This window comes from Acinonyx jubatus, chromosome D4 (assembly GCF_027475565.1).
Source record: "Acinonyx jubatus isolate Ajub_Pintada_27869175 chromosome D4, VMU_Ajub_asm_v1.0, whole genome shotgun sequence".
NCBI lineage: Eukaryota > Metazoa > Chordata > Mammalia > Carnivora > Felidae > Acinonyx > Acinonyx jubatus.
The window spans coordinates 54,437,211-54,457,102 of NC_069391.1; the positions used below are offsets into that span (position 1 = coordinate 54,437,211).

General features: G+C 39.7%; 1 long non-coding RNA gene across 1 annotated transcript; it reads left to right on the top strand.

Annotated features, from left to right (window-relative positions):
- The first annotated feature begins 241 nt into the window (after positions 1-241).
- Positions 242-19,292, top strand: LOC128312201 (uncharacterized). The gene is made up of 4 exons (XR_008291186.1): positions 242-727; positions 1,307-1,443; positions 10,609-10,805; positions 19,036-19,292. It is a non-coding gene; the product is annotated as an uncharacterized LOC128312201 (long non-coding RNA).
- The last annotated feature ends 600 nt before the right edge of the window (positions 19,293-19,892 follow it).

Consider the following 19,892-nt stretch of genomic DNA (forward strand, 5'->3'; position numbering starts at 1 on the left):
GAGATGCTTTCCCAGGCAGGTCCAGGTCAGAGCTTGAACTGCTGTCTCACTCTCAAGTCCCTGCCAGAGCTGTTAGGACATGAGTGAGTCTGCTTTCCGCACCACCCTGTCCTGCCTTTGGTGCTCAACCCTGAAGTGCTCCCGGGGTCCCTGACCAGAGGCCCTGGATGGTCTAACTCCCTCCACGCCCTTTCATTCCCTCTTTCCTTTTGAACCACATTTTCTTGGAATCTTGTCTGCTGACTCATTCTCTCCAGCTCCGAAGGCTTACCTGCCTACTTCCTTGCTTACATCACTTCAAGGCTACATACTTGGGTCCCTAAGTTGGGCAGAACACACAGACTTCTCCTAGGCACCTCGCACGCACATATGAGAAGTCTGTTGGAAATAGTAGTGGAAAGAACACAAGTTTTGGAGGCAGAGTTAGGTTCAGATTCTGTCTCTACCACTTTCTAGCTCTGTGCCATGAGGCAAATCTTTTAACTTTTCTGAGGCTCTATTTCTTTATCTGTAAAATGGGGATAATAATAATAGTGGCTCAAACACACTGAATTGTTTGTCAGGAGGTAGGAACGGGGCTATGTGTGTTTATGTTATCTCATTTTTTTTTTTTTTCATCCTGTGCCGTTTCTCATACTGTACAGGTTGGGCCTGAGCCTTTATAAGGAGAAATAAATGAGCTAAGGTCTGGCAGACAGTAAATGCTGGAGCTGGAACGCAAACCCAGGTCTGTCGGTCGGGATGCTTGCGTTCTTTCAGTGAATACTTATTGTCCTCGTTATGTTATAGACACTAATAACTTCTTAAGAGATTTGTAAGAGTTAAATGAAATAATGTATATAAGGTACCCAGCATAGAGCCACATACATTTTCTTAAGAAGTATCAGCTCCTTTCCCCTGCCCTTTCCCAAAGGCCCTCCACTGATGGGAAAATCAGCTTTGGCAGGCAAGATAGGGGAGCTATTTTTGGCTGGGTGAGTGAGGCTGGGGAAGAGGAGAACCAGGAGCTTTTCTGCATGTCAAATCACACAAGGGTGGCAGCTTTCAACCCTGTCTATCCAGAGGCCTGGCTGGCCTTGTTGGTTACGTCTTTATATAGACTCTCATGTCCCTTTTTGAACCCTGTAACCTGAGAAAGAGTGAACAACTGGAGGAAAAATGAAAAAGATGAATGGATTAAAATATATTCGCAAAAAATTCCTATAGGAATTGGGGCTACTTAGCCTGGTGAAGGGAAGACTAGGGAAAAGAATTCTTCGTGTAAAGGATTATATTATCGATAATGGCAGCATGTATTTCTCTAAAGGTGAGAGGCTGGATGTGATGACATCCAAGTCCTTGGAGAACCTAAGCTTTCACATCCATGGAAATGAAGAATGGACAGTTAAGATTAGAGTATAAATTTCAAAACCATAAAGACTCGAAGACAGTGAAAACCTGATAGTAAGTTTTTCTGTTCTTTGGCTACTTTAGGTATATGGATTATAGATCTTTCCTTCTTCCTGTGATTGCCTCCAGTCTATTTAGGTGGGGAATAGTCATGTATTATGTGTGTCCCAAAATAAAGCCTTTTGAATGCTTCGTTGCTGTAAAAACACACACACACACACAAATTCTGTGATTGCTTTTCATCTGAAGGCCCAAATTTTCCTTTTTAAGATACGAATACATATTTTGTATTCTGTGAATAATGGCCACATGGTAGGCCATCTTAGTCATTTACACCTTAGCCTCAATTAGTTTAAAAGTTCCATTCAGTAAAGAAATTGTGGTTTATATACACAATGGAATACTACGTGGCAATGAGAAAGAATGAACTATGGCCCTTTGTAGCAACGTGGATGGAACTGGAGAGTGTTATGCTAAGTGAAATAAGCCATACAGAGGACAGATTCCATATGATTTCACTCCTATGTGGATCCTGAGAAACTTAACAGAAGACCATGGGGGAAGGGAAGAAAAAAAATGGTTAGAGAGGGAGGGAGCCAAAACATAAGAGACTCCTAAAAACTGAGAACAAACTGAGGGTTGATGGTGGGTGGGGGGAGGGGTGGGTGGGTGATGGGCATTGAGGAGGGCACCTGTTGGGATGAGCACTGGGTGCTGTATGGAAACCAGTTTGACAATAAATTTCATAATAAAAAAAAAGTTCCATTCAGCTGAATAAGCAGAGATGTTAGAGAAAAGTAAATAAATGTATTGTTCCAAGAATATTACTAAGGCAAGACTCGAGGGGTCAGTACAACACAGTGAACTCAGGTAGCTAAGCGGCATCATGAGGGCAATGGTACCACTCAGGAGAGAAGATGGAAGTAGCTCAGTGGATGACTGGAGAATACAAAATGGCGGTGATGCGTTCTTTCAGGGTGTCAGTTATTTAATCAACCGCGACGACATACCAAGTACTGACACAGACGCTGGAGGCACAAAGGTTACAAAGACACAGCTCTACCCTTGGCCACCGTGTTATAGTGGGTAGCACTGACTGCTGCAACAGAGAGGCTAAATTTATTTTATATATATGTGTATATATATATAACCATATATATATATATATACACATATATATGGTTATATGTATATAATATTTATAAACATAGTAGCTAAAGTCTGATAGACCTTATATATATGTGTGTGTACATATGTATATACATATATATGTAATTATACATTTTATATATAAATATATACATATATAATTGTAAACTCAAAACTATATATACTTTTGCACTTACAATTTGTAATTGGTTATGTATGTGTATATATATATATGTGCATATATTCACACTTTCATGTATATATATACACATACATATACGTATGCACACATATACATACACACACATATACATGCACATACATATACACATGCATATATATATGTAACTGTAAATTGCAAAAGTATATTTCCTCTTCTTGTAATGGCCCAAGGTGGATGCCCCTGGTCAGTGAGCGGCTTTTCTATATGTGGTCCCTGAGGGACCAAGTTTCCTCCAAATTTGTTCTCTACCACCTACTGTGACCCCATTTTCAAGGACCTTCGGCCAGTAGAAGGTGGAAGTGAGCTCTTCCCTGTTCTCAAAAGTGACTCACCTCACCTCAGCTTACATTCTGCCATTGTAACTGGTTACACAGCCATGGCTAAGTTCAAGCATGGCTGGGAAATGTATCCTACTTGCCTGACCATGAAGAAAAGGAAAACATTCTGGCAAACAGCTGGCATTCTTTGCTATATAAACTTAGAACTAATCTTTTTTTAAACTATTTTTCAAACTTTTTTTTAATGTTTCTTCACTTTGAGAGAGAAGGAGAGAGAGAGCAGGTGGAGGGGCAGAGAGAGAGGGGGTACAGAAGATCTAAAACAGGCTCCGTGCTGACAGCAGAGAGACCAATGCCAGGCTCGAACTTAGGAACCTAAGATCCTGAGTCAAAGTTGGGACGCTTAACCAACTGAGCCAGCCAGGTGCCCCCAAACTTAGAACTAATCTTAAGAAAAGTCACAGATGAACATAAGAGAAGGGAAACAAAAGTAATATAAAAACAGGGCAGGGGACAAAACAGAAGAGACTCATAAATATGGAGAACAAACAGAGGGGGTTACTGGAGGGATTGTGGCAGGGGGGATGGGCTACATGGGTCAGGGGCACTAAGGAAACTACTCCTGAAATCATTGTTGCACTATAGGCTAACTAATTTGGATGTAAATTTAAAAAAAAATTAAATTAAAAAAATAAATAATTAAAAATAAAAGAAAAAGAAAAAGAAAAGAAAAAAAAGAAAAGTTACCCGGGTTCATGTGAAGTTTACCTGTTCTACCATGCCAGTTCTTCATACATAAAAATCCCATAAGCCCTGTGCAAGGGCATTTTATTTTTTAACTTCTCCGTGGATTTATATACTGGTCCCTCTTATCCATCACCCTTCCTTTCTTCTTTCCTCTCCCCACCTTGCTTGCATATCAGTGGCTCTGGGCTACTCTCTAGCCTATACAAGCTCTAGGCTTGGAGTCAGCAAAATGCGGGCCCCTAGGCCAAATCCAGCCTGCTGCCTGTGTTAGTATGGCCCAGGAACTAAGAACAGTTTTTACAATTTAAATAGTTGGAAGAAAAAAAACCCAAACAGGAATACTAGTTCATAAAGTGTTACGAGTTACATGAAATTTGAATGTTAGTGTCCATAAATAAAGTTTTATTGGAACACAGCTGTGCTCCTTTGTTTACGTACTGTCTATGGCTGCTTCTGCCTATAACCACAGAGTTAAGTAGTTGTAAACCACAAAACCTAAAATACTAGCTGCCTGGCCATTGGCGGAAGTTTTCAGGCCATTGGTACAGGTCACAAGACAGTAGAGAGTCTCTGTTGGAGGACAAAGGTGTGATAAGTAAGCTGTAGCATGCTGTAAATATGGTACAAAGTAGACAACAAAAGGTAACTTGAGACTAAACTCTTGATCCCTGACACTAATAATTAAGAGAAAAAAAGAGAAGATGATCAAAGTTAGAAGAGACTTGCATGATGTCCAAAGCAGGAAAGTAAAAGAGATTAGGAAAGAATGAAAATGAAGGGGACTACCTGGCATATTTCAGAATCAGGACCCCAAATCTGGAAACCACTCGCTAGTATTTACATTGGTACTCCTTTTATCCCTTTTAAATTTATATTTGTGTACATGCTTAATCTCTTTAGATTGCATTGTTTTACTTTTTATGGTATACAATATCTAGAACCGTCACTTGTACTCAATGGATTTTCAGAAAAGACTGATTTAGTGAATGAATGAATGAATTAATGAATGAATGAAAGGAAGCTAGGCTACTCCTCATGTGTATGGCACTCATGTACCAATTTGGCAAAACTGATGAATTTGGGCATATACAAGCCCTGTGTGCAAATGCCTTGGCAAGAAGGTGAGCTGGATTTACCTACCTCTTGCCCTCTGGTCTCGCACCCTGTGCAGGGGAGTATTGCACAGAGGGACATGGTGACCCTGAATGGGGTAACATGGACACTTCCGTTGGGCAAGACCTTGAACACAGAGGCAACTTAGCGAGACTCTCGCGTACACTCACCTCTACACGTGGCAGCTATCCGACCTCCTAAATTGGTCCAAAGTAGAATATTGCAAAGTAATTGTCAGCCTGTTTGCCTCCGGTCATGCAAGTTGCTTGGTACGACTATGATTCCTCAAGTATTCAGACACTGATCAGCTTACAAATTAAAGTAAGCCCAAACCCTCATTTAGAGGGAAAGGTTATATGCCATAAAACTACTTCATGCCAGATATTGGAGTAGTGTAGAAATTGAGCCTATATAAACACCTTGGTGCTATTCCATTTGGACACATGCCACAAAAAATAACCGAGAGTAGTTGTGAAAAAATGTCAATAAATCATCTATTTAGCTTGACACGGCAACGTACCAATTTCTTTCTTTTGTCAGCCTAAGTGCTCTTCAAAGCCAGACAACGCGTAAGCCCCAATTAGAAATTTATCCTCACGTAGGTCTAAAGGACGGCCAAAATGTAGTTCAAAAAGAAAGATTAGAGAAGGGGGCTCAACTTCTGTGGCCTAAAATAACTGCCATTTCAATGACTCCAATGCTGCACCCCTGAATCTAATCGGGTTTTGAATGAAAAGACTTGATTTCCTACAACGTATTGTTTCTTCCCACATAGGCCTTAGATGTTTGTCATTCCAGTCTTTTCCCCACTCCCTTTCCTTCTCTCTTCCTTTCTCTATTGTTTTCTCCTTTGTTCGCACCCCTGTTGTCCTACCTCACTGGTTAGCAGCCTCTGGGTCCTAACAGTGACCCCACCATGAAGAGGTTGGTGACTCGTTTACTGTCGCATTATGAGGCGGACAAGGAAGGATTCCCTGGTGTGGAAGAACCTTGGATCAGATCAGCTCAAACACAAGGGTTTTTCACTCCAGGCCTTCGATATACTAATGACCGCCGTGACACCATAAGGCGTGGGTACACGTGTGGCGTTCATTGTCAAACAGACTTCAGACACTTGGTTGACTTGAGAACCTCTTTCAGTAGAAACAATAATGCCCTGGAGAGCTCACTTCATGATCCAGTGCTCAGTGTCATAGCCCCGTTTTCAGGGCCAGGGAGAAACAATGTGTCAAAGGCAAAACTACATCTGGGACAAAATTAATGAAGGTTATTTATTCACGAACTTGCATGGAAAGAACTCATCTGTGGTCACTGTTGTTTCAGCAGGTGCACAAGCTGGGGGTGGGTACCTTTTATAGAATAAAAAGAACTACTGAAACAGGTTTTGATCGGCAGGTGTTCTGTTAAAGTGAGGTCTTAGAAGTGGAGAAGACTTTGTAATTGGCCTTCAGGTATATTTGGCCTTTCTCAATTGGCTACAAGGGGCCAGTGAGCAGTGTGGGGACACTCCAGGAATGAAAAAAACAAGTGGGGTTCCATGGAGGCATTGGCATCAAACTGTCTCATTATTCCTTGTGGGAGACAGCTGGGTGGCAGGCAGGTTCTCAGATGTGAAGATGAACCAGAATATTAGACACTGGGTCAAAGTGAAGGGAAAGAGTCTACGGACCAGGCACTCTGCTAAGTACCTTATGTTCACTTTCCATATGATATTTTCCTTCATTTAAGATTGCCGATCTTTGAGAGAGGCACTATCATTTCCATTTTACACATGAGAAGTTAAGTAACTGCCCAAGTTTATAGCAAGAAAGTCATGGAACTCAGTTTCTAGGCTGTCATGCCTGCAACTCCTTCCTAATACACCAACTGAATCCTGCTAAGTCCCGGTCAGTTTACAACCTACAAGGATTTGACGTTATTCTATCTCACACAAGTCATAGAAACCGTGAACTCCAGAGGGGGTTCAAAGTTTGGTTATACTGGAATATTGTTGAAGTAAGTGTTACTGAAAACAGTTGCAATATACATCTGGCTTTTGCTACGCTGAAGTCTCGTTTTGGGGAAGAGGTTCGGTTGTTGTTTTTGTTCTAATGATATTTGCTACTATGGTATTTGATCTAAATTGTTCCTTAAGCCTGGGATGGTTTTCAGTAAATATTTCAATAATGGATTAAGGTGGAGTCTGAATATGGGAAAAAGAAGGTGTACTGTTCTTTGTTTGGCTTTCAGCATCCTAAATGATTGAATTTAGCCCAGCTTTTCCAAACTTACTCTACATCTCTCCCTCTTTCACAGCTCCAATCCTCTTCTTCAAAAAGGCATGTACTTTTCCAGCATAGAAAGTCTGTTCTTATTTCTATTCGATTCCTAACCTTTTCTGTCCTCCCTTTTTCTGCATCACCTTCTCCATCATTCAAAACCCAATTCAAGGGGTGCCTGGGTGACTCAGTCGGTTAAATGCCCAACTCTTGCTTTTGGCTTAGGTCATGATGTCATGGTTCATGGGATTGAGCCCCACATTGGGCTCTGCCCTGACAGCATGGGGGAGGCTGCTTGGGATTCTCTCTCTCCTTCTCTCTGTCCCTCCCCAACCACACACACATGCTCTTGCTCGCTCTCTCTGAAAGGAAGGAAGGAAGGAAGGAAGGAAGGAAGGTAAGAAAGGAAGAAAACTTAAAAAACCCAATCCAAACCTTTGTGAAAGCATTGGAGTAGTGGGCAGAACAAAGAAAGCTAATTCCTCTGTAGAATCACTTTCCAACCCCCACCCCCGCCCCGACCCAGTCATGGAAAATTCTATACGTACATAAATGTAGGGTGAATAACATAACTCACTGTCAACAATTGTCATCCAGCTTTAGCATTTATAAATGCTATCTTGATTCCTCTATTTGCCCCTACTACTCCTCTCTCGTACCCTTAAAATGTTAAATAGAAGCAGTCAGAGGAGACATTCTTGCCTGTTTCTCAATTCTAGAAGGAGTTTGTTCAATTTTTATCATTAGTTATATTAGCTGTAGGTTTTTGTTGGTCTTTTATCAGAGAGAGAAAGATTCTTTTTAAAAAAAATTTTTAAAGTTTATTAATTTTTGAGAGGCAGAGACAGCATGAGTGGGGAGGAGCAGAGAGAGACAGAGACACAGAATCTGACACAGGCTCCAGGCTCTGAGCTGTCAACACAGACCCCGATGCGGGGCTTGAACTCACAGGCCACGAGATCATGACCTGAGCTGAAGTCAGATGCTTAACCGACTGAGCCACCCAGGTGCCCCGAGAAATATTCTTTCTATCCCTAGTTTTCTGAGTTATAAATCTTGAATGGGTGTTGAGTTTTGTCAGATCCTTTTGTACATCTATTGAGTAATCAATCATATAGTTTCTTTAGACACAAAATATTGTACATTAAAGTTTTTGTTTTGTTTTATTTTTGTTTTGTTTTTTGAGCGTCCACTAATCTTGCATTCCTGGGATGAAACTACATGGACATAATGTATTAACTTTTTTTTTTCAATTGCTGGATTTAATGTCCTAATATTTTTAAATCATTTTTGTGTATATCTTATCCTTTTGGTCTTTAGTTTTGTCTTTTTAGATTTTGGTACCAGGGTAACGTTATGGGTAATAAGATGATTGGAATGTGTTCCCCAAACCTCTATTTTCTGAAAGCATTTGTGTAAGATTGGTACCAATTCTTCCTCAAATCTTTAACACCATTCTCTAGAAAACCCATCCTGACTTGGAGTTTTGTTTTTTGTTTTTTTTTTGTGGGAACGTTTTTCAAAATTCTGATGAATTCAATTTCCTTTGTAACTGTGTCGATAGGCAGATAGATGATCGATAGATAGATGGATAGATAGATGATAGAAGGCTATTCAAATACACATATTTTTCCCTATTTTCCATTGTCAGTTTTGAAATGTGATTTTTCAAGGAAATCACTTCTTTATTTCACCTAAGTTGTCAACTGTGTTGGCATAAAGTCATTTTCTTGCACTCACAGACTAGGACATGGCAGAAGAGAAAAGCAGCCCAACTCTTCTGAGCTCCTGTCCAGTTCTTTATCTGCTATCTTCCCATAGGACACAAATGATGACTTAATTAACATGGCAAATATTTGTTGAGCTCCTACAGTATACCAAAATGTTTGCTGTGCCACGGAAATGCAGACGATCAAGACGACATATCTGGCTTCAAGGATCCCATAGTCCAGTCAAGGAGATAAACTTCTAATCTTTGAATATAAACCGATAATTGAATATATCAGAAGAGGAAGTGATTGATGAACTTTGGAAATGGCAGGATCAGAGAAGTCTTCATAAAGAGGGCAATATTTACAGTGGGCCGTAAAGGAACTGCAGGAATAGACCGGGTAGAAAATGCTTCCAGGTAGGGACAAGTCAACGTACAAAGGAACCAAGGTATGGGAGGGCGAGCTGTGCTCAAGGAAGAATGACAATCTGGCCCAGCGCAGATGTATTCAGAGAGAGTTTCAGAGGCAGGTGGAGGTCAGGGTTTGAATGGTCTAGCCTATATGCCTGAAATGAATATTTGGGAGGCTGGGGGGATTCCTTAAGTACAGAAGTAAGGAGATCAAGATGCAGAGATTAGACAGCAACAGGCAGTATTCCTCAAAAACGAGCTTGGAAGCAGATACATCAAAAGAATCCCATGCGGATGTTTGTTAAAAATGCAGGTTCCGGCGTCCAATCCCACTCCTACTGGATGGAGTTATTGGGGGTGGGCCAGGGAGGACGTATCTTATGCCCTATGCCTCTTGGATGATTCCTGATGCACACCATGCTTAGAAAATGAATTGGAGCAGAGCTTTGGTTTTCGAACTACTCTTGGGTTTGGGTTCTGGATTTCCTTCAAGCAAAGCATCTGCTTTTTTAATTTTCCCCATGTTGAGCACCCACATACAACTTTAGATTCACAAATGGTTTCTACAGATAAAAATAGGTTGAAAAACATGGGGCTAAAGATTGGAGAAATTAGTGTTTTGTAAACCATTTGGAAGCTGTGGCAGGGATTGCTAAGTGCCTGTGAGGAGTACCTGGTGGGAAGGAGGGCCAAGACAGGGATGGATTTGAACACCGCTTCTTGGGTAAAATCGTCAGAACTTGTGGAAGGGCTGTAGAACGTGGAGAAGCAAAGGGAGAATGACTAGAGTTATTCTCAGTAGCTCTTCTGGTTTCAGTCCCCAGAACCTATATTTGTGTATCTTTTCCACTCTTTGACTCCTGTCAACTCAACAACGTCAGGAGAAAATCACTAAGTATAAACCATAAGATTCCCCTATGTTCCCAGGTTGCCAGTTTACTCACCATAAGCCGCTCACTTAGTGGGTTAATCCTCAAACTGATTCTTTATCATGCAGTATTACCACCTCTCACTATAAAGAACCTAGATTTGCTGTAAAAATAAATGCTTCTCTAATCTAGATAAAGAGTAGGCATGAGCTGGAAAATTATGTTGTTATAATGATTCAGTGCCAAAAATTCTGCTCTTTTTTGGGACATTGAGCCAAATTTACTGCTCTGTTCTTGAGCAGAAAGAATTCATAATCAAAATAAAATAAAATAAAAAAAAACCCTCAGAGTTCAAAATAAATAATTTTAAAAACTTGGAAAGGAGACTGTTTTCATGATCTTTAAATCTTTTCATTTTGCTTTGTTTGTTTGCCTTTTATTTTTAAAACACATTTAACAGTTGGCTTACATTTGGCCTGCTGACCAAAATAAAGCTAGTTGGACCCTTGTTGTTTTGGTTCACTGATTGGTCAGAGGTTCCTGACAGCGCCAATGGAAGAAACGAGGATCCCTAGGACTTACACTGGTGGATTGCAACAAATAAGCGGACTCTTCAGAAAACGGATGAGCCACCTATCTGCTAACCTGTTTGAACAGGTAAAGAAACACAAAACACACTGAGCTTCCCTAATGCTAAATTAAGTAGATGGGCTTATTTCATTGGCTTTAGTGAAATCAACTCTTTGGGCCAATGGCAAAAACATCTCCTATCATTAAAAACCTCATGGCAGATGAGAAGACATAAACATCTGTTATTAAATCCATCTATAAAGTACCGTAAACAGCACCATTGATTAAATCTATTATCAAAATACGGCCTAGTGCAAATACCTAGAAGGTAGTAATAGGATCACCTTCACTTTATTCTTTTAGATTAATTTCAACGTCCCGATGATTTGATCTCTGAATACAGGGGCAATCAGGAAATTAAATGTTTCCACATCACAGCTACAGGGTTTAAACAAATGGGCTCCTTCCAGATATGTGTTCTGAAGGGATCAAGTACAACCCTACTTTTCTTGCAGGTAAATCTTGGGAAAAGCTCTTGACTTAAACTTAGTTTCCCGCTCTATAAAATGGAGCTAACTATATTCTCTTTGAGTGTATTATAAATTATACAAGATAAAATATACAGTTGGTATAACATTCAAAAGATTGGGGTGTGTGTGTGTGTGTGTGTGTGTGTGTGTGTGTGTGTGTCTGTGTCTGAGTGTTAATGTTTGTTAGTCTCTGAACTGCCAGGTTGGTGACCTAGAAGTTGAACATAAAGATTTTTGTTCTTGTTCCAGACTGAAGTCAGATGGAGTCAACTGTTTCTTAAGTCATATTTCCCAAGTCTTCAATTTTTGTAGTTTCTTGGTTCTATCCTACACATAATTTATAGAAAGCTAAATTAGAACAATGGTTGCCAGCAATTGTGAGAGCTTTACTATCTATAAGGCACTTTCATAGACCTTGTCTTTTTGGAGCCTCACACAACACTTTAAGGGGATAATTACATCTCCCAGTTTATAACATGGACACTGAGGCTCAGAGCGGTAATAAATTGTGTAAGATCATATAACAAGTACTGAGTCTAAGGCACTCAGGTTTTCTGCCGCAATAAAAAATGTGTTTCTTCTGTGCATATATTTAGATATATGTTCTAGGTGACCATGAAAGTAATCATCCAAATTGGGACATGTTTGGGAGTGAAAGGGAGTCGTATTAAAAATTCCACCAGGGCCACTGGGGTAAACTGGGATTGTCTTGAGCAAATCGAAACATGGATCCTTCTTGATAAAATTTGTTTCATGAGATTGGATGGTCTATGCGAGGTCTCCCATTTAGTCTCAGTTTTAGCCCACCTTCAACAGATATTTGAACTGAACTTTAGAGAAAAGGTTTCCAGGAAGAGAACATAAATAGAAAAATATTGACTTTTTTTGGCATAGGGCAGTAGTACACAAAATAATTGTTGAATTTCAAATCACATTCTATCTCTTTGCATAGAAGCTCTCTTGTCATTTACTCTTCCCCAGTGAGATTCCCTGGGATCTAATTTGGGTCAATACTGAACATGCCCACAAAAGGAAAGAATCATTATATGTTAGGAAGTTGACTAAAAAGCATACTCAAAGACTTTGTAAAAACTTAGCAAACTGGATTTGCAAGGCAGCCTAGGCTTGCTTAACTGATACACAGGTTCCAGAGAACCTGCAGAGATCTTTAAAGATCAAAGGCTAATTGTATCTCTTGTCTTCTGTTTTCCAGCTATCTTTGTTGATGATAGGCCAAAGAAGTGTGTAAAATCTGTAATATCACAACAGAATTTGTGTGCATTACACAGGATTTTTTTTAGAATTATTTTCGGCAAAGCAGGGAATGATGAGTGAAGAGAGATTTAAGTTGCTTATGGAGGCTGCTAGAGTTTTCCTTTCCTCTGTCTCTTCTCTCAGTCCTTTGTTCCTTCTCTCCTTCCCCTCTCCCTGCCTTCTTTCTTTTCTTTATTGATCTTTTCTTTCTCTATCTCCCCTAAAGCCTGGAATTGTCCTTTGTACCTACTAGGATTCTAATAGTATTTATTATTTGATTGATTTTTTTTTAAGTAATTGACTGGTTGGCTGACCTTTCAAAATGTGCCTTTCTAGCCCTCAGATTTTTATCATCCTTCCTAGCAAGATGGGCAGAACATTGTTGAGCACTTTTGGTCACATGCTGATATTAAAGGGAGCCATTAAGAGTTGTCTGACAATGACTTTGCACCTCATCAAGGGAGGAATCCTAGGGATTAGGAGGAACATAGAACCTATTATTTTTTGGCTATCAGACAATTTCTAGTCTTCATGAAAGCAAAATGTTAGCCACTTCAATAAGAGTTATTCTAGATGTTATAGGCCATGGCAAGGGATGGGGGGGGGGCTGTTTGTAAGTTTAAAGAAAGAAAAATTGAGAAATAAGTAACTGAGATGGTTTCAGATCATACTTCATCTATTTCCTCCCTCCTTCCATGAATCAGTGAGACAGCAAATGAGAAGATAATACTTCTAACACAGCACCTACTTTACTGCGGTATGTGAATCCACTTCCTACTTGTGTGACCTTGGCAGATGACAACCCATTTGCAAGATGAAGGGAGGATACTTGTTCATCCCTTCAAGGTGTAATTACTGGGATTAAATGAAGCAATACAAAAAAGACCCCTGGGCCAGTGACTGGCCCATAGTAAACATTCAAAAATTATATTATTTGTTATGACATCATTTTTCCTTCGATGGTGTTCATGCCATGCTTGAGAGTCCCATCTTACTTCCAGGCTGAGACCTGGGGGATGTTCTTTCAGAGATTCCCCCAAGCAACCCCAAACCCCAAATACTTCCTATGTTCACCAGTGCCCCCGCTAAGGGCCTTTCATAGGAAACATGGTCTGTCACTCCTCAAATGCCAAAGAGGCAACCTTCAAACTCTGGTCTGAGTCCAGAAAGGACTTAAAAAAAAGTTACTTTTGATGGAAAAATCCAGAAGATCTAGGTGTTTCCGGGGAGTGAGAGCAAAGGCAGAAGGAGAGAAGGCCAAAAAACCCCACACCACATCCCATGGAAATAAACAGGAACCCTCTTGAATTTCCACTAACATCCCTGCCCCTCTATTCTTTAAGTCCCCAAAGGCTTGAATAAAGGACTAGGAAGTCATGGCAGCCCACAGGGCATTTTCAGGACAAAGAAGATTCCTAGGGCTGCAAATTTCCTAAGTAACACCTGGGGATCAATTGGTGCACATGAATGAATATTCCATTGTAGTTTTGAGGATTTCTTTGTAAGTATCTAGCTTCAAGAATGAAGGGTGATGTCAGTCAGGAAAAAACCCCCAGTGAATCCTAGGACTTACTCCTCCAATTAGGCAGGGAGACACGTTAGAGCATGAAAGATTGGGTAATAATTCATACCTGTTGTGTTTCAGCGTTCCTTGTGAGCCTAAATGTAGACTGCCCTCACTCAAGCGTATGCATTCTTCTTATACAACAGCTCCAAGGTCTTGAATATTTAATTGCATTTTTCCTTTAAGACAATCACTTACGAGGAAATGTTGAAAAAGAACCTCCCTGGAAGAAAAGTTCACACCTCGTGAAAAATAAACCTGGGTAAAGTGACTTATGAAAGATCTATTCCAGTAGGAGCAGAAACTTTGAAGTCCTTTTCCTGTTCGAGAACAAAAACCCAACTTCCCTGACGATAAATTTACAGCACAATAGGCTTTGGGTATCACAGGAGGCTGTTGTCAATCTGGGCTTCCAGGTCATTCTGGGTTTAAACGGGACTTACTGTCACCCTTGCTTCAAAGGTCCTGGCACTTGTTTTGAGGTAGACCTTTCGGGGTTTTAAGGAACTTGTTTCTTTTTTTGAGGAAGAACCTTGCTTTTTCAGATCATAGCAGCTGGCCAGTTTGTGTACAAAGTATGCCTGGGTTCTTTCTTTCTAAAAAAATGATTCTTGAAATGAAGATCTGGAAGGCCTTACTGGCGGACTGGGATGTAAGATTCCACAATGGCCCTGAGCATGGATTTTGGGATCCGATGTCCTGAGTTTAAACCCAGTTTTGTCAATTCCCTAGCAAGGTAAATGGGGGTAAAATTAATTCATTCTCTATGCTTCAGCTTCCTCAGGTGTAAAAAGGATGATATTATCTGTGATAGGGTTCTAGCAGGGGTTAGAATGGAGGACACACAAGTGTATGGCTTAATGCGGAGCATAAAATGAGTGCTTGAAGGGAGGTAACTGTCACGGTTAATCCTAACCATCTTGGGGTGTAAACCACTTTGTGGGGGTTCTTTTGACCAATAATTTAACTAAACTACAATCAAAATAGATTTACTCGCTTGATATAAATGAACAAAGTTATGGGAGTCTTCTAATGGCAAGGAACGAGGGCTGAATAAGGCACTATAAAGATTTTTGTGGGGCACAATGTCCTCAAGTAGCTTGATTCTAGTTGAGATTAGACGTGAGCCTAAAAACAATAATGTCAAGCAGAAAGTGGCAAGGCTATAAGAGAATGCAGATGGAGTGTGACCAGAATCCAGAGGCTAGAGAGAGAGTAACCTAGTTGAAGAAAGTCAGAGAAGACTTTGCAGATAAGGGCCCTATGGTACATATCTCTGTGATCTCCATATTTTGACAACAGGACTCCCAGAATTGTAATGACTTGGTGGAAAAGATCCGTATTCTATAGTATACAAATTTTGCACATGCTTGAGAACGTGCAAGTTCAATGTGTATTCTCTGATTACAGTAACCTAGTGCCATAATAAAATCGGTATCCTTTTAAAATGAGATTCAGGCTTAGCTTTCCCAAAGGACACTTGGCCATTTGCCCAGTGGTCTGTGCAGTAATGTACTTTTACAAACTTCCTTAGTTTGGAAATAAGGGAAGGGCAGTGGGAGAAGAAACCAGAAGGAGCAGGGCTGATCTTTAAGCTGTGGAAACTCTGCATTATGGCCCAGTGCCAAGAGAATCTGCTCCTGTTCTCAGGAAATCTGCTTTTGGTGGGAGCAAGGTGGACATTCGTCTTCTCCTTCTCCTGTCCTGTTCTAATTCTCTTTCATCTTCATGTAGGTTATTTTCCATTCTTTCACCCCTGTGTCCATTTATTCACCATACATTCACTAGGTTTCTAGGCTGAAAAACTTAGGTGCTGGTGGAGGCAAGTGGATGAATAAAGCAAGACCCCTCGTCCTAATCACCCTGGTAAGAACATCCAGGAAGGATGTAGGGAGTGGGGTCCCTATATGAAATGCCGGAGATGCAGACTTTTCCTATATTCCTTCTATTTCTATCTGTGTGTGTGTTTCTGCATACTGTTAGGAGCTAAATTTGCCCCGCCCTTTGATGTTAGGCACTGCTTCTTTGTGCTTTAGCTCTCCCTCTTGAGTAAGAGCTTTGCCTGTATCTGGAAGCATTTTAAAATTTCAGTATAAAAAATGATTGGGTTGACTTACAGGCATGAAGGGGAAAAGAGGGCACAGTTGGGGAAAACCTGGTTGTAAACATATTCTGAAACAATAGAATATAAACAATTTGGTTGGGTTGTTAGGAGGGAAGACTAAGTTTAGTTTTCCCAGCCGTTCTCTACTTCTAGAGGCTTCTAATCACGACTAATTTGTAGGTGGACCCCTATTTACCTTTATTTTACGTTTGAGAGGATTTGAAGAGTAAGACAAAGTCTGCAGTCTAAAAATATTTCTCCCTTTGATTCCTGAAATTTCAAGATAAGCAGTTTAATTCTGTCTTAATTACTGCCGTCGTCGGACCTATGTTTTGGAAAATGTTCTTGCTCTGGGCAGGATTATAAGAGAAATCTCCAACTGTTGGAAAACGCTCTTAAAATCACTTTTTTCCAGAATTGAGAAAGATGGGCAAATCAGAGTTCTGGTTTCTTCTTCTTCATCTTCCTTCTTCCTTCTTTCTTCTTCTTCTTCTTCTTCTTCTTCTTCTTCTTCTTCTTCTTCTTCTTCTTCTTTGTAAGTAGAATCTAACTCCATTCATTTGACTATATATAACTAGCAAAGTACAGACTGTTGGATTCATTTTTGCTTCTTTTTGTAGAACTTGGGCTCATGTCTGTGATGAAAAGTAAATACATAAAAGAACACTTAACTGAAGAATACAGAGACTCAATATCTTCACCTGAATTCTCTAGACCTTTGTGGACTAGTTGATTTTCTGGCCTCTGATTATCAGGATAACTGCCTTGTGTGTCTCCTTCATGCTACTCGTGGGGAGATGGCAATGGATTATAACAAGGACTGTTATGGTCTTCAAACCATTAATAGAGAGCTCGTCCAGTTTTGCAAGTTGGATTAGTTGACAAGAGGCAGAAAGCTAGAATACATTTGCATTCATTGGTTTAGTGGAGTTTCTCGATGAAGTGTGTTGTACCACATTATCTCGTCACTACTTTGTAACTGACATATGCCCAATTGCCTTATACACTTTAGAAGCAACTGTCGTTTTATCTTGAAGAACAATTAAGTCTTCTGAAGGCTAAATGTTTCCAAGGAAGAAAAAAAGCCAGACTACAGTTTAATTTATTGAAAGTTATTTATAATTTAGTACTTACTGTCCTGAAAATGCCTGTCCCCTTGGAAATATGATTCAGATGCCCTGAACTGAGGAAACATTTTCCTTTTTCCTGTGTAAAATATGAAACAAAAGACAACTGGAAAACACTTCATTAAAAACAGTTCCTTTGTCCTTTTGACAATGAAAACTGAAAAGAGACATGCCAGTTTGGCTATGTGGGTGGTCCTCTTTCTATGCTAACCTTAATGTGACCTCACAAAATTTACTGAAATTTATTTGGTGGTTCTAGAGATTTTGAAAATATGTGTTGAAAAGCAATAGTCACATGCACTAAGGGATTTGAGAAATGCCATCTATTAAAAGTGAGTTTCCAAGAGCTAAAGGATACACCCAAGACCTTCTGCTCTGCCCAGACCTTAGTGTCCCCACAGCCTCGCCTGTTTGCACACCTGGGCAAAACTTTCTGTAGTCTGATCATGTTCCTTGGTCATTTGGTCTATTAGTTCAAGATCTTTCATGGGCTGAATTTGCTGTCGGCTGCATGTAACTGGTCTAAGTCAACGTATGTATGATATGTAGCAAATAAACTTAAAGTGTGCTCCCCATGAGAATATCTCTGCCTTTTTTTTTTTGTTTTGTTTAGTAATTCTAGAACGTTCCTCGTCTCATAATGCCCTGACCTTCTTCATAGTGCAGCAAAAAGAGGGTTGATTATCTGATGAAAAATGAAAATTAGATATTGTGTCTTGTTTCTTTTTTTTTCTTCTTTAAACGTCTTTTACTCTTTTGGAGTTAGCTTTTAATTTCCTAGGGCTGTCTGAGAAAAGTCAGTGAAGTTACCAGAAAGACTGCTTTCCGATTAATCTCTTTTGCTAGCCAGACAACTCTAACAGTTTTGAGAAATGAAAAATGAACCATGTACGTTTGCCTTTGGTTAACATTTCTCTGTTAAATGAAATTTGATATTTTACCTCTAACTCTATTAAAATGATGTTGTCCAAAACTATCATGTGGTGAAAGTCATTCTTTTTTTATCCACTATAAAATAGCTTTGTCTAGTTTGGTCGTAGAAAAATCAAAACTAAGCTAAAGCATTCTTGTTTTAGTGATCCATCCCATCTAAGTAGAATATAGGGATATTCTCATGAAGTCTTAAAAAATGAATCTTCCTTCTTGAAAAGTTAGAAGCTTTAAAAATAAAGAATAACTACTCCACAATCTTCCTGTGAAATGCAGGCACTGGAATATGTACTTTTTTTTTTTTTTAAGCACATTGCACACCTTTTGTTATTCAACTTGACATGAATCATGCTTACAGAATTTTGGCAAGACTCACAATTTAGGTTCCCAAATGAGTATTCAACTTAGATTAATTAAGACTGTTATTTCATGGAGTATAAATACAACTGCTTATTAAAACATATTTATTGAGGATAAACAATTATGTAATAGAAACCAACTACAGAATATAATAATATGACTAATGAAAAAGGCAATTGATTACAAATGACATAATTACTGAGGGTTAAGAGCTATGCAATTGATATGACTAGTATTCTTTAAGCAGGTTTTAATAAGCATTTTGATCATTATTTAACATGCAATAACTCACTTTTTACATCCAAGCACAGAGTCACTTTCCAACTTGGTACATGTAGCTTTCACAGCGCTTATGGGAGGTGCAAAGATTATAGCTTTACCCTTAGGATTGAGGGAAGACATTGACAAAGAATGTTAATTAAGTGTTACATATTGTATTTTATTTTAGGAAATGGAAAGAAAAAACTGAGGTCTTTGACTGGAACCTTTGGCCAACTCTGTGACAAATGAGAAGCCCTACACTTGTCAGAGGTACCTCAGTTTGCGGAGAGGATCTAAGGCTACCATTTGAATGTTTGTGACTTGATCTTTCCGAAGGAATCCCCTAAGAAATCAACTTCATTACCATCATCATTCCTAGGGGTGGTTTACCAGAGATTAGTAGCTTTGGTTTGATTCTGGCATTAAAATGAGTATTTCCTCTAACTTCTTTACGGTAACGTGATCTGCACAGTGGTACTGAGAAGGGGAGAGATGTGAAGAGACACAATCGTAATTTATGACCTCAGTTTTAGGTCATGGACATAAGGGGTATGTTATGAAGTTAAAATAGTGTGAATGGAATTAAGCCTTTTCCGAGAGTTTACAGGAACCCAGAGATGGGAGCTGGGAGAAAGAGCAAGTGTGTTCACGACAGCTTTCCATGTGGTGCATCAGAACCCAATATCAATGCTGTGTAGGTCACACTGCAATTTGGTTCCTGCAGCAAAATGCCTTCTTTGTTCTCTCAAATCTAGTTACGAATGCTGTTCTCCAACATTTTGGGGTTTCCGGATGATTCCTTTACAGGGCTCTCTGTTATCATTTCTGAAATGTTATTTACTGATCCTTTTTCCTAAAGGATATACAGAAGGGATCGGCTTCTAGCCAATGGTGATGGGACACTGTATATTTGTGTTTTTAGATGACATTCGGAAAAGGCTTTCATTCAGAATTGTGTCTTTTAAGATGTAGATGGTCATGTTATCTCTGCTATAGTTTGACAGTATGGATTGGGACAGGAGCCTTGATCTTACAGTTTGACAA